At 34.8% G+C, this 15,281-nt stretch overlaps 1 protein-coding gene across 1 annotated transcript in view; it reads left to right on the top strand.

Moving 5' to 3' along the window:
• The first annotated feature begins 496 nt into the window (after nucleotides 1–496).
• FILIP1 (filamin A interacting protein 1) overlaps nucleotides 497–15,281 on the top strand; it is a 387,512-nt gene continuing 372,727 nt past the window's right edge. The window contains exon 1 of the mRNA XM_053710450.1: nucleotides 497–505. The gene's annotated coding sequence lies outside the window, so the exon portion shown is untranslated. The remainder of the gene's footprint in view (nucleotides 506–15,281) is intronic.

Below are 15,281 nucleotides of genomic sequence, written 5' to 3'. Positions count from 1 at the left end.
CTCTACAAAATTGTATCTGTTTCTGATCTGTACTGTGCCAAGTTTTAAAGATACTTTTATAATTGTTAATATATGTAAATTAATAAACACTTATTCCAAAAAGGTATTTTTCTTTTTCATTCAAATGAAACATATTAATGCTGGAATGTACTATGTAATGTTTTTGTCACAATTTTCCATTACACATAAAATCATGAAATATCTGTAGAACAAGAATGTGATTTTCCGCCAAAAATGTCTACAATGCAGCCGTTCCTCCCACTGCTACAACTAATGTTCATCTGCATTCAGTGAATACATGGCACTTGTGTATGGTACCAATGTACAAACAGCAATCACAGACATTACATCCCACACATACACTCAGTCAAAGTACTCTTTGTGACACTTCCATTTTCTTATATCACTAAGTTACAATCTTTGCAACTTGTGGATCTTTTCAACAGATCTTAGATTCTCCAGTACAATGCCTGGAAAATTTTGGAAAACTGTAGCTGTTGCTGTGGTAAGAAATATTTAAATTTCATAGCAAATAATGACTTTTGTTTTTAAACTGTCATCTAACTTTATATATAGGGGCATATTTACGATTGTGTGAGTGGACATGATCCGATATACGCTCTCGGCATTTATCATTGCACCAGCAGTTCTTGTGAACTGCTAGTGCAATACCGCCCCTGCAGATTTGCGGCCAATCGGCCCCTAGCAGGGGTTGTCAATCAACCCAATCGTATAAGATCAGGTTGATTTCTGTTCGTCGCCTCAGAGCAGGCGGACAGGTTATGGAGCAGCGGTCTTTAGACCGCTGCTTCATAACTTCTGTTTCCAGGGAGCCTGAAGGCTCGTGCGGAAACAGGGGCATCAAGCTCCATACGACGCTTAGTCTCATAACTATCACACACAGTTTTGAATTGACTTATTGATCAACTTTATCCATCTCTGCTTGAAGGTTTTTCAATATCTAAAAATGAATTTAACTTTCTAAGTTCAGAGCCTTACCACTTATTCTTGCAATTCTCTTTTAAACTCTGCTTCCACCCATTTGAATTGTGTTTTTATTTAATAATATTGTTTAAGGAAAACAAAGCATCTTATAATTACAGGAGGTTTCTGCTGTCTTTCTATAGATCATTTCATACCAGCTAACTGTAAAAAAATTCAAAACAAATTAACACTGTGTTGGTTGTAATTGTTTTCCTATAGCCAAACTCTGCCCAACAGTTATTTAGTTGAGCCAGTCCAGGCTTGTTAACTTGCAGAGTAGACCAAGTTTGCCACAGTCATTATGTAAGCTAAACCTGCATTTTTTTGCATTTCCTTATTTGATAACGTCTGCTGATGACAAATTAGGGACAGATATGTATCAGGGTTGACTATGTGAAGTCTGCAGAGTGCATATCCAATTAGAATGAGAAAACATGACAATTGGGCAATATAAATAATGTAGATTGCCAATTTGCTTTACTACTCATGATTAACAATGGTATGTTACAATCTCAGGGAGTTTGCTATCCCTTGAAGTGGCAAAAAGCTTTCACTCAAGCCATTTGTGTTTTTATTCAAATTCACAAAACTTTAACTTTGTGAACAATCAGGACAGTCTCAGTGTACAACCATTAAAAAATATATTTAGTAAGTTTACCAGGTTTTCTTTCTTATGGACAATTAGGGACAATTAGCTCCTGCTCTGATCTAAGAAACTGTTGTGTAGCATGTAGCAGGGTATGGTAAACTATAGACTACTTAGCTCTTTCAGTGGAAAGACCTATTCTTCACTTTATTTGCCTCACATTATTTCCATTCACAAGAGCTCCTTGTATATAAATGTATACAGATAACCAAAAGACAATTAAAAGACTATAATAGTCCAAAATTGACATGCTCTAATTTATTGGACTATTGACCCTGCACTACTGTGTGTTTAATCCCAGCCAATGGGTTAAAAATACATCATTTTTTGACTATTGTAGTCCTTTAAATACAGTAGAATAGCATCAACAAATGTATTTGAATTGCAATAACACTGTGAATGTCAAACCAGCAGTACTTTTTAATTGACAATATTTATATTTTAACAGCTAATAACACATACACATATATAAGCTGGGAACTCACACATGATCAGAGCTTGTGCCTCAGAAACTGTGCATACAACTGTTAATCCTCCAAGAATAAGCAGAATTGTTTGTTTGCACTAGATATCTTACAGACAAATGCTTCTGTTCAGCAACTGAACAAACAACTTCTCTGAATGTATAAAATGTGATAAAACTGAAGGGGGATAAATAAAAATCTTAAGTTGCAAACACTGCTAACGCATAGTGTTTAATTAAATCAATATAAAAAAAAAACAACGTATAACACATAAGTATAGATTATATAGAATTAAAGCTTTATTTATTGCGAGAGAAGCTTTTTGGCAATTGTTCAGTTCTTCAAAGATATTCACTAGTCTGAATAGTGTAGACTAGAGAGATATTTTACAGTGAACTGCTTCCATAGAAAACATTAGCTAAAGACAGTATTGTGTTATACAAAAGGCAAGAAAAAAATCCTCTAAATATATCTTTAATGGCTACAATGGATTACACAGCAATGACAGACCACTATATATATATATATATATATATATATATATATATATATATATATATATATATATATACATACAGTACTATATAAGCCATGTTTTCAAATCAAACCTGCAATTAAATGAATTGCCTTTATAAGATCAGGCAGGAAAATTGTAGATTGTTTAACTTCTGAAGAAAAAGCTCATACTTCAGCCAATATGACACTTTTTGAAAAAAGCCTTTTACCTTGTTCAGCTGAGCACCACCTAAATAAATTTATACTTGCACTTTTATCGTTTTTAATTTCCCCCTTCAATAATTACCTACTTAGCATATTTATATTCTGTATTTCATCTTCTTTTATTAGAAATGGAAAATCGTTTATAACAATTGTCCACTTTCTCACACATTTATAAGCGACTGTTTGGTACTGCAAAGCATTTATTATAAAAATATTTGCTCTAGAGGCAAATAAGTAACACTGTTTAAAGAGGTGTTCTACTGTAAAAATATAAAGCCCTATTAAAAAAAATATTAAATACATTTTAATATTTACTATGTGCTTAAAATTCATCCATGTTAATTAGCATGATTGTACCTAAAGCCCTCTTCAGGGGTTAAACATATATATATATATATATATATATATGCAAGCAACAGTACAATAATAAAATGCTATTAACATTTCACCATTTTATTTTATTTTATAGCTGCACTTTATGTCCCGTTTAATAGATTTGCATTTTTGTTAACAGATTATTCCCAGAATAACTGTTTTCATGACCAGTTGCAAGCTATCATTTCCAGTTTTAACTTTAAAGGGATGTTAAACAGTAAATACAATATAGACATAATAATGTATCCACAAATATTAGCCTTAGAATAAAATGTAAATGTATTTATTACAACTATATTAGCTGTTTAAATATTGAAAATATAAGTGTATAGGTTTAGCTTCTATAAAGTAACCGGTGCCACCATGTTTGAACTAGTTTTTTATTTAAACTGTGTGGAATCCCTTTGAGGTTACCCTATCCGTATAAATACCTGTTGAATATCTGTCTCTAATTGTCTTTAGCAGGGGAAACAGATAAAAGACAACGCAAAAGGACACTCAAGTCAAAATTAAACTCCCATGATTCAGATAGAGCATGAAATTTTAAACAACTTTCCAGTTTACATTTATCATCAAATTTGCTTTGTTCTCTTTGTATTTTTTGTGGAAAGCTAAACCTAGGTAGGCTCATATGCTAATTTCTTAGCCGTTGAAAACGCCGCCTTACAGTTAGACAGCACTAGTTCATGTGTGTCATATAGATAACATTGTGCTCACTCCTGTGGAATTATTAATAAGTCGGCACTAATTGGCTATAATGCAAGTCTGGTATAATAACTGAGATAAAGGCACAGTCTGCAGAGGCTTAAATACAAGGTAATCACAGATGCAAAAAGTGTTTTAAGATAACCATGTTGGTTATGCAAAAACTGGGGAATTGGTAATACAGGGATTATCTATCTTTTTAAACAATAAGACAGTCAAGTAGAATGTCCCTTTAAGTTCAAACCTGGGGGGAGTCTATTACTTTATAGAAACTCAGTGGAATTAAAAAAAAACTATATTTTTCAGAGTTGAACAAGAAAATGGAACAAATATATTGCAGATACACATTAACTACATATAATAAAACATTTTATATTACAATATCATACTGTCTAATATCCATTTAAATGACTACTAAATACAAATTGAATAACTTACAAATACAAAATGCAATAGCACTTTAAATTTGAATTGAGCAGTAAAATATTTTCTGGCAAATTAATCCAATTTTCCCTCCCCTGTATCATGTGACAGCTATCAGCCAATCACAACATGCATACATATATACTGTTCACTTTGTAAGTGCTCAGGAGGAGCTGGAGACTCTGAAAGTGTATATATAAAAAAGATTGTGCACGTTTGGATAATGGAAATATAATGGAAAATTGTTGTTGTTTATATTCACAAAACTTTAATTTTGACTTTCGGGGCGTTTTAAACATATGTTTCATTGGTGATGCTTTGTTATATGAGACATATTACAAATATTAAAGCAAACACTTGATTACTTAGACAACCTCAAGCTGAAAAATATAACCCCATTATTTTAAGATTTTAAATGTAATGCTAGTGAGGCAGCCAGCAGCAATATGACAGCTGAATTGCTCATTTATGAATAAACTGAGAGCTTTTTGAGAGACAATAAAATCAGAAGCATATACAAGTTCTTTGAAAATGATAATATAATAAATATTGAATCAGAAACCTTTCTTTTTCAGCCATTTGTTTAAAGTCATTGCTATCAGTTATTTGTTTCTGTACGTTTTAACATAAAAATCCAGTCCCTATTTGTTGAACTGATGCATTTTTTAAATTAAAACCACCAGATGGCAGTAGTCTAATAAAAAAAGCAAGTTAAAAGCTAATTGGCACTACAATTCACTTCTTTTTGTGTACTACCTAAATATTAAACTTACAGGTCAGCTATTTATGCATAAAGGATATGTGTGTGTGTGTATATGTGTGTGTGTATATATGTTTGTGTATATATGTGTGTGTGTGTATATATATATATATATATATATATATATATATACACAAAAAGGAGATTTGGTCAGCAGCACTGAATACTTCCAATAATGGGGTTAGTATCCGATAATTACTCACAGACCAGTGGTGCAGGAGGAAAAGATACTATCGAAATATAACTAGAAGAAGAAATACAAGCACTAACTATTACCTATTTAAATATGCGGAGAGATTGCCTAGGTTGAAAACTTCCACAACATACCAAAAGCTTAAATATATATCCAAATTGAAACAAAGCACTCAGGGGGAGCGTATATGCAGCATTTATTAGGGCCAGTACCAGACAATCAGCACTATGAATTCCCTTAAAAATCACATATTAAAATAAAGAGAGAAGAAAATAATATAACCGGTCAGCATAACAATTAAATGCAATTTCAACTCTATAAAATATAAGGGTTAACAAATCCTGTTGAAAGTCACAGAAATAGGGGCTAGTTTCCAGCACTATGATTAAGTTATTCAGTTTCAAAGTAAAAGTTCCCCTGTGTGTGGGTAAGCAACGGGTGGTCTTGGGCTGTGTAAAGCAAACAATTTCAGTGTCACTACTACCCCATCCAAGTGCAAAAAGTAGCTGGTTCCTATGCACGGGTAGTTATAGCAATTCAATGCGATATAAAGAAAGAAACACACTTTATCCGCTCTTGCGGTGAATATTTTTGGCTTGAAATGAGAAGTTCCACTTTCCGCGGATCAACACCTCCTGGGTAAAGTATCCTCCAGGGTGTTCGCCTTCTCAGTGCTGAAGTGTGCACGATATTTTGATATATCGATGCCTCAGACAACAATTCCCTTGCTTAGAAAACGACAGCCTGTGTCGCCCTGACAAACACAGCCTGCCAGCTACGCGCGTTTCACCCCTTAGGCTCTGGGGCTTCTTCCGGCTCCAAGTAAAGTCATGTGACTATGGACACCTGTGATCTCTTTTAAAGACCTGTATGCGGAGGAAAACTCCTCCCAGTTTTGAAGCCTTTAAACTGTTTGCAACAGTGTTTGGGGTAAAATGGTAACAACAAAATGTAACAATTTAAACAGTTATGTTACTTAATATGAAATACTATGTTCTCCATATTTATCAGTACAATTACATAAAATTCTGTTATATTTTAATAATAACCATTATTTAAGAGCTCCCCCTTGTTTCATTGTAGAAATTACTGCTTTACTAGCATCTATACTACAACTTCTAAGTCACCTTAGAATTATATATTATGATCTTAAAATAATATAATACTCAGACGAATAGACGGTTTGTTCAATACATCTTTCTTTTTATAGCTGTGTGCTTTAGACTATCACCCTTTATTTTAAGGATTGGAAATTTTTAAGTTTCAAAAAAGATTTGGGACTTTGATATGAGTTGCTTCCCCTTCCCTGCTTCAGAGAAAATATGGACACCTTTTCCATATAGTTTTGACTCTAAATAAATTGTAAATAGCGAACATTTATTAAACACAACTGTAAAAAGAGCATACTTTAGTTTCTTTTTTACTGCATATATATATATATATATATATATATATATACAGTATATTATATATATATATTATTATATTTTCGTTCAGTTTGAAAAATTGAAGACAAGAAAATTAACAGAATTTTTATCCTTTTCGCGAAGAGAAAGATTATTTTTTCAAGACACTCATTTTCTACCAACATGTAAACTAAATGAACAATCATATTTTAAGAAATGGAAATTAGATTCCAAGCATTCATTCCCCCAGAAAACATGCATAATTTATTTCTTCATTCATTCCAAGTGGGGCAAGCGTTTTTAAGTTGAATATCCATTTACATTCATTTTGTAAGAATAGTTTATCTAGATTGCCTCCTCTCTGCTGTAGATCTATTTTTTGGAGGCCTCTAAATTTAAGTTCATGTTTATTGCTGTTATGTTTTTGAAAAAAGTGTCTTGCTACACTACTAGTGTCTATTAGTTTATTTTTTATGTCTTGTTTATGTTCTTTTATTCTTTCTTTCACCTCTCTGTAGGTTTTCCCTACATAATAACAGGGACAACTACAAAAAACTAAGTACACTACTCCTTCACTGTGGCAATCTATGTGTCCTTTAATATACCATAATTTACCATATTTATCAATGAATGAATTTATTTCCTGTGATCATATTTCTACAAACTGAACATTTTGTACAACGAAAGTTCCCATTCAATGTTTTATATTGAGATAACCAGTTACTGTTTCTGTGTAGTACAAAATGACTTCTCACTAGTTTATCCTTGAGGTTTGGTGCCTTTCTTGCTGTTACAAGAACAAAAGCACACAGCTATAAAAAGAAAGATGTATTGAACAAACCGCCTATTCGTCTGAGTATTAAATTATTTTAAGATCATAATATATAATTCTAAGGTGACTTAGAAGTTGTAGTATAGATGCTAGTAAAGCAGTAATTTCTACAATGAAACAAGGGGGAGCTAGTAAATAATGGTTATTATTAAAATATAAAAGAATTTTATGTAATTGTACTGATAAATATGGAGAACATAGTATTTCATATTAAAGGATGAGAAAGAGGCGCACAAATGTGTGTATCTGTATAAACGGGATACAAGTAAGCTGCTGGTATTGTATGCACAGGGTACTCACAAAGTATACGAGCACACCAATGTGCTTGTGGAAACAGGCTGGTAATCAGAGCAAACCAGCTGGCTCTTCTCCGGTATACAGCACTCCTAAAGGTCCGCAAACTTCTGGTAGTGGCTTGCTTGTTTGTGAGCATAGAAATTCAAGGCAAAAGTATTTTATGTAAAACCAAAAACACTTTAATAGTATTATATAGCAAATAAGCCTTAGAACATCAAAAAGTCATTAACACAAGCAATGATATAACAATGTCCTTGCTTGTGTTAATGACTTTTTGATGTTCTAAGGCTTATTTGCTATATACTACTATTAAAGTGTTTTTGGTTTTACATCAAATACTTTTGCCTTGAATTTCTATGCTCACAAACAAGCAAGCCACTACCAGAAATTTGCGGACCTTTAGGAGTGCTGTATACCTGAGAAGAGCCAGCTGGTTTGCTCTGATTACCAGCCTGTTTCCACAAGCACATTGGTGTGCTCGTATACTTTGTGAGTACCCTGTGCATACAATACCAGCAGCTTACTTGTATCCCGTTTATACAGATACACACATTTGTGCGCCTCTTTCTCATCCTTTTCTACAGAAGTCCTATTCCCAGCTGGGGACAGTATTTGGAAAGTGCAGCCGAAAACATCGAAGCCCTACAACATCTTTTTGGGGACACTTTAGACCATCGTATATCCCATTGGAACTTTCCAGGAATATTATGGACTATTCAGTGGATTTTGGCCACATTTAATGAGGTTCCCCTTTCCATATATATATATTTTTTTTAATCTTTATTTTTTTTTAAATTGTTTATTCACATTGTTAACATTATATTGCATTGTACTAGTATTAGTATTATTATATATATAACCCTTTGGTAACACCACATCTAGCGCCCTCTGGGGACTTAGGTCTCTTATAGTATTTCATATTAAGTAGCATAACTGTTTAAATTGTTACATTTTGTTGTTACCATTTTACCCCAAACACTGTTGCAAACAGTTTAAAGGCTTCAAATCTGGGAGGAGTTTTCCTCTGCATACAGGTCTTTAAAAGAGATCACAGGTGTCCATAGTCACATGACTTTACTTGGAGCCGGAAAAAGCCCCAGAATCTAAGGGGTGAAACGCGCGTAGCTGGCAGGCTGCATTTGTCAGGGCGACACAGGCTGTCGTTATCTCAGCAAGGGAATTGTTGTCTGAGGCATCGTTACATCAAAATATCGTGCACACTACAGCACTGAGAAGGCGAACACCCTGGAGGATACTTTACCCAGGAGGTGTTGATCCTCGGAAAGTGGAACTTCTCATTTCAAGCCGCAAGTATTCACCGCAAGTGTGTTTCTTTCTTTATATCACATTGAATTGCTATAACTACCCGTGCATAGGAACCAGCTACTTTTTGCACTTGGATGGGGTAGTAGTGACACTGAAATTGTTTGCTATACACAGCCCAAGACCACCCGTTGCTTACCCACACAGGGGAACTTTTACCTTGGAACTGAATAACTTAACCATAGTGCTGGAAACTAGCCACTATTTCTGTGACTTTCAACAGGATTTGTTAACCCTTATATTTTATAGAGTTGAAATTGCATTTATTTGTTATGCTGACCGGTTATATTATTTTTTTCTCTCTTTATTTTAATATGTGATTTTTAAGGGTATTCATAGTGCACTATGATTATAATCTCAGTATCCTTGTAATAAAAATATTCCAAAATAGCTAGGGATGAGGATAATTATGCCAAAGGCATTGTATACACTTATAACAAGAGATCCACTAGTGATGCAAAAGACAACCCTGATCAGAACTGGGTGTTAGTACAACCATGGAACAGGAGATATGCCAATAATAATACCAGACAGACCGATACACCAGGGAACCACAATACAAACATGCAGCAATATATACAGTAGGTGGACAGTACCAATATCAGAGGCAGAAATATAACACCAATAATAATTAGCATAACAAATCAGCTAATAAAAATTGGAGAATTAGGAATAATGCCCCTTACCAAGAAAATGGAGATAACAATAGAGGAACCTCAAATTGGGGTCATTCAAGTAATCCTTGCTCTGTTTACACAGGCCATAACTACTCTAATCAGAATTTCAACAGACAACAACAATATGTTGAAGATGGCTTGCCTAACCGAAGTGGGACTTACAATCAGGAGATCCCCACATACAATAGATATGAACCTATTATAGATCATAACCCCAATCATGCGCCAATATGTGCTTTTCAGGAACCTCCCAATCAAAGGGAAGAAAGCCCTTCCACCTCAGGAAATAATCATTTTTTAGGGAACAGACCTTTGGCCCCCCTTTGGAACAGGAACAGCCCCCCTCTCCCCAACTACAAAAAAAGATCTTTCCCAAACGAGGGAGAAGAGGGAGCGGGAAAATCTTCAAAAAAACTAAATTATTGAAATTAAAAGAGGGGATCTTTAATTTATCAACACATGAACTAAATAATGATGAAGTTAGAATTTTAGAAAGGGGTCTCTCATATTGTCCATCTAATAAAACTTATATGTAGACCTGAATGCATTCACCCGTAAATTAAATTTACAGAGATATTTTGCAGCTAAATCTTTAAAAAGCCAAAAACTAGAAGGTACACCAATATTAACCAATCCTATGAATCCTAGAAATCTAGAATACATTGTGTATACTGAAACAAGTGATATCTCAAATGAATTGTTTGAACAAATATCACACACACCCCTGACACCTCCCTCTTCTTTTAATCCCCCCCAAAGAAGATTGCTCTTATGTGGACTTATTCCAACAGCTAGTAATTGATGACCTAAGGAAAACTTGGAAACCTAACTCTAATACACAGAAAAAGCTATGGCCTAACGAACAAAGAGCCCTTGATAGGCTAATAAACAATCAGAATTTGGTGATTTGCCAAGCCGACAAGGGGGGAGGGATAGTTTTACAAAACTATGATGATTATATACTAGAAGCTAATCATATTCTTTTAGATGGTGAATATTACAAGAAAATCATGAGTGACCCCACTCTGGCCTTCAGTAAAGCACTTAAGGAGATCACCGTGCAAGATTTTGATTTATATTTACCATCTATCCCACAATTGATTTCATTTATTTTGTCCCATAACTATTTTCAATTTTTGGATGACTTTTTTCTACAGATCAAAGGAATGGCCATGGGTACCAGGTTGGCCCCCAGTTTTGCCAATTTATTCATGGACATATATGAAGAGAAATATATTAACAATTCTGACTGGAGGGAGAACCTGGTATTCTATGGCCGTTACATAGACGATCTGCTGTTTATATGGGAAGGCTCCCTGGACTCTGTAACCCAATTTGCTAATAACTTTAATTGTAAAGAGATGGGTCTGTCCTTTACACATAACATCCAAATAGATACAACTGAATTCCTTGATGTGATCTTAGAGTGGGATTCAGATGGGAGTGTGTTTTCTTCTACCTACTTTAAGAGTGTGGACAGTAATAATATTTTACATTTTTCCAGCAACCACCTCAATAGCTGGAAGACAAACATACCATACAGTCTATTTAGGCGTATTAAAAGAAACTGTAGTACCATGGAATTATATGATAGTCAATCAACAATCCTAATAGATAGTGTTAGAGAAAAGGGATACCCTGATAATCTTGTCCGAGATAATTATTTAAAAGCTATAGATATTGATAGAGCACAGATCTTAAAACAACCCCCCCAAATCCAAAAGAAATAATAATAATAATAATAATAATAATAATAATAAGGATAAGGATACACAGGGTCCAATCTTCATCACCCAATTCAATTCAGAAAACAAACAAATCAAGAAAATATTGAATACTCATTGGCCAATAGTACTCACAGACCCCTATCTCAAAGGTAATTTAAAACACAATCCTAGATTGGTTTTAAGATGGGCACCAACTCTGAAGCAAAAACTAGCCCCCAGTAAAGTGGTAGTATCTAAAAAGAACATCCACATCAGACATCCTAACAAAGTAATGAACAATAAAGAGAAAATAGGTTCATTTAGATGCAATAAGATAGAAAAAAATAGATGTCATATGCGGAAATTTGTCATTCATGGCCATAAATCGGTCATAAGTCAGGTTACAGGGGAAAAATTTGAGATCAAATCATATATAGATTGTAGTGCAGAATACGTTGTATATGTACTTACCTGTAAATGCGGGGTACAATATTTAGGCCGTACCTCTAGGAAGGTGTGCATCAGATGGAGTGAGCATTACAGGAATTTAAAAAAAGGTTAATTAAAACACAGTGTCTCCAGACACAGCACTTTGCAGCACAATAAGAATCACAATACATTTACCATTACTCCCTTGGAAAGTATCCCACGCTCCAACAGGTATAAAAGATATACTCGTTTACACCAAAGGGAAACATACTGGATATATCGATTCCAGTCACTGTTTCCCTCTGGCTTAAATTAAGTTTTGGACCTTGCTGCTTTTTGAGATAACTAATGTTCATTATATGTTCTGTTATATATTCATAGATATCCATTCAAGGAATCTGATTGGTCATATATATTCTAATATTATATACATTTGGATATGCTATTTTATATTTGCATCATATTTAGAAATGTAGATTATATCTTGTTTGGCATATATATGTTGCCATACACTAATATCCAGCTAGATTACAAGTTTTGCGGTAAGCTGAAAAAGCAGCGTTAACAGGTCCTAACGCTGTTGTATTTTTGTTTTTTTTTAACGCTGGTATTACGAGTTTGTCCTTGGAGGCCAAAAAGTGAGCGGTACACCCTCTACCTCCAAGATTCCTAATGCATTCTAAAGTCAGTAGTTATGAGTTTTACACTACAACGCCATAGCATAAAACTCATAACTAAAGTGCTAAAAAGTACACTAACACCCATACTACCTAACTACCTGTTAACCCCTAAACCAAGGCCCTCCCGCATCACAAACACTATAATACATTTTTTAACCCTTAATCTGCCACTCCGGACATCGCCACCATTAGAATAAACATATTAACCCATAAACCGCTGCACTCCCGCCTCGCAAACACTAGTTAAATATTTTTAGCCCCTAATCTGCCACCCCTAACATTGCTGCAAGCTCAATCCTATTGGCTGATTGGATCAGCCAATAGGATTTTTTCTACCTTAATTCCGATTGGCTGATAGAATTATATCAGCCAATCGGAATCTAAGGGACGCCATCTTGGATGACGTCATTTAAAGGTACCTTCATTCGTTGTTAGTCCGTCGGAAGAAGAGGATGCTCCGCGTCGGATGTCTTGAAGATGGACCCGCTCCGCACCGGAAGGATGAAGATAGAAGAAGCCATCTGGATGAAGACTTCTGCCCATCTGGAGGACCACTTCTGCCCGTCTGGAGGACCACTTCTGCCGGCTTCGTTGAGGACATCTTGCCGCTTGGATGAAGACTTCTCCCAGTAAGTGAATCTTTGGGGGTTAGTGTTAGGATTTTTTTAAGGGTGTATTGGGTGGGTTTTATTTTTAGGTTAGGGCTTTGGGCAGCAATAGAGCCAAATGCCCTTTTAAGGGCTATGCCCATCCAAATGCCCTTTTCAGGGCAATGGGGAGCATAGGTTTTTTTTAGTTAGGCTTTTATTTGGGGGGTTGGTTGTGTGGGTGGTGGGTTTTACTGTTGGGGGGTTGTTTGTATTTTTTTTTACAGGTAAAAGAGCTGATTTCTTTGGGGCAATGCCCCGCAAAAGGCCCTTTTAAGGGCTATTGATAGTTTAGTTTAGGCTAGGGTTTTTTTTTTATTTTGGGGGGGGCTTTTTTTTATTTTGATAGGGCTATTAGATTAGGTGTAATTAGTTTAAATATCTTGTCATTTGTTTTTTATTTTCTGTAATTTAGTGTTTGTTTGGTTTTGTGATTTAGCTAATTTAATTTAATTTAATTTATTTAATTGTATTTAATGTAGGGAATTTATTGAATTGCAGTGTAGTGTTAGGTGTTAGTGTAACTTAGGTTAGGTTTAATTTTACAGGTAAATTTATTTATTTTATTTAAATGTATTTATTTATTTTAGCTAGGTAGTTATTAAATAGTTAATAACTGTTTAATAACTATTCTACCTAGTTAAATAAATACAAACTTGCCTGTAAAATAAAAATAAACCCTAAGCTAGCTACAATGTAACTATTAGTTATATTGTAGCTATCTTAGGGTTTATTTTATAGGTAAGTATTTAGTTTTAAATAGGAATTATTTTGGTAATAATTGTAGGTTTTATTTAGATTTATTTTAATTATATTTAAGTTAGGGGGTGTTAGGGTTAGGGTTAGACTTAGGTTTAGGGGTTAATAAATTTAGAATAGTGGCTGCGTAGTTGGGGGCGGCAGATTAGGGGTTAATAAGTGTAGGTAGGTTGCAGCGACATTGGGGGCGGCAGATTAGGGGTTAATAAATATAATGTAGGTGTCAGCGATGTTGGGGGCAGCATATTAGGGCTTAATAATTATAATGTAGGTGGTGGCGATGTCCGGAGCGGCAGATTAGGGGTTAATAAGTATAATGTAGGTGGCGGCGATGTCGGGGATGGCAGATTAGGGGTTAATAAGTGTAAGATTAGGGGTGTTTAGACTCAGGGTTCATGTTAGGGTGTTAGGTGTAAACATAACTTTAGTTTCCCCATCGGAATCAATATGGCTGTATTACTGAGCTTTACGCTGCTTTATTGCAGGTGTTAGACGTTTTCTCAGCTGGCTCTCCCCATTGATGTCTATGGGGAAATCGTGTACGAGCACGTACGACCAGCTCACCGCTGACTTAAGCAGCGCTGGTTTTGGAGTGTAGTGTGGAGCTCAATTTTGCTCTACGCTCACTTCTTGCCTTTTAACGCCGGGTTTGTAAAAACCTGTAATACCAGCGCTGCAGGTAAGTGAGCGGTGAGAAAAAACTGCACGTTAGCTCCGCATAGCTCATAACGCAAAACTCGTAATCTAGCTGATCGTTTGGCATATATGCACTTTTTGATTCTGTATTGTTTTAACCTATAGCCACACATATCGCCTTCAGTATCATACACCCCATTATGGGTTAAGTTTAGCACATTACACATTGTGTATTGTTTTTTATATATTGGTCTATTGTAGATATTATGTCTCTTTTTATATTAGATATTAGTCACTCTTAGCGTTAAATCTCGCCACTACAGGTGAAACTCGAAAAAATTAGAATATCGTGCAAAAGTTAATTTATTTTACTAATGCAATTTAAAAGGTGAAACTAATATATGAGATAGACTCATTACATGCAAAGCAAGATAGTTCAAGATTTGTCATAATTGTGAATATTATGGCTTACAGCTCATGAAAACCCCAAATCCACAATCTCAGAAAATTAGAATATTACATGCAATCAATAAAACAAGGATTGTACATAGAACAATATCGGACCTCTGAAAAGTATAAGCATGCATACTGTATGTACTCAGTACTTGGTTTGGGCCCC

The sequence above is a fragment of the Bombina bombina genome, chromosome 4 (genome assembly GCF_027579735.1).
Source record: "Bombina bombina isolate aBomBom1 chromosome 4, aBomBom1.pri, whole genome shotgun sequence".
Taxonomy (NCBI): domain Eukaryota; kingdom Metazoa; phylum Chordata; class Amphibia; order Anura; family Bombinatoridae; genus Bombina; species Bombina bombina.
Note: the sequence above shows the minus strand (reverse complement) of the source record. Positions and strands in the feature narration are given on the sequence as shown.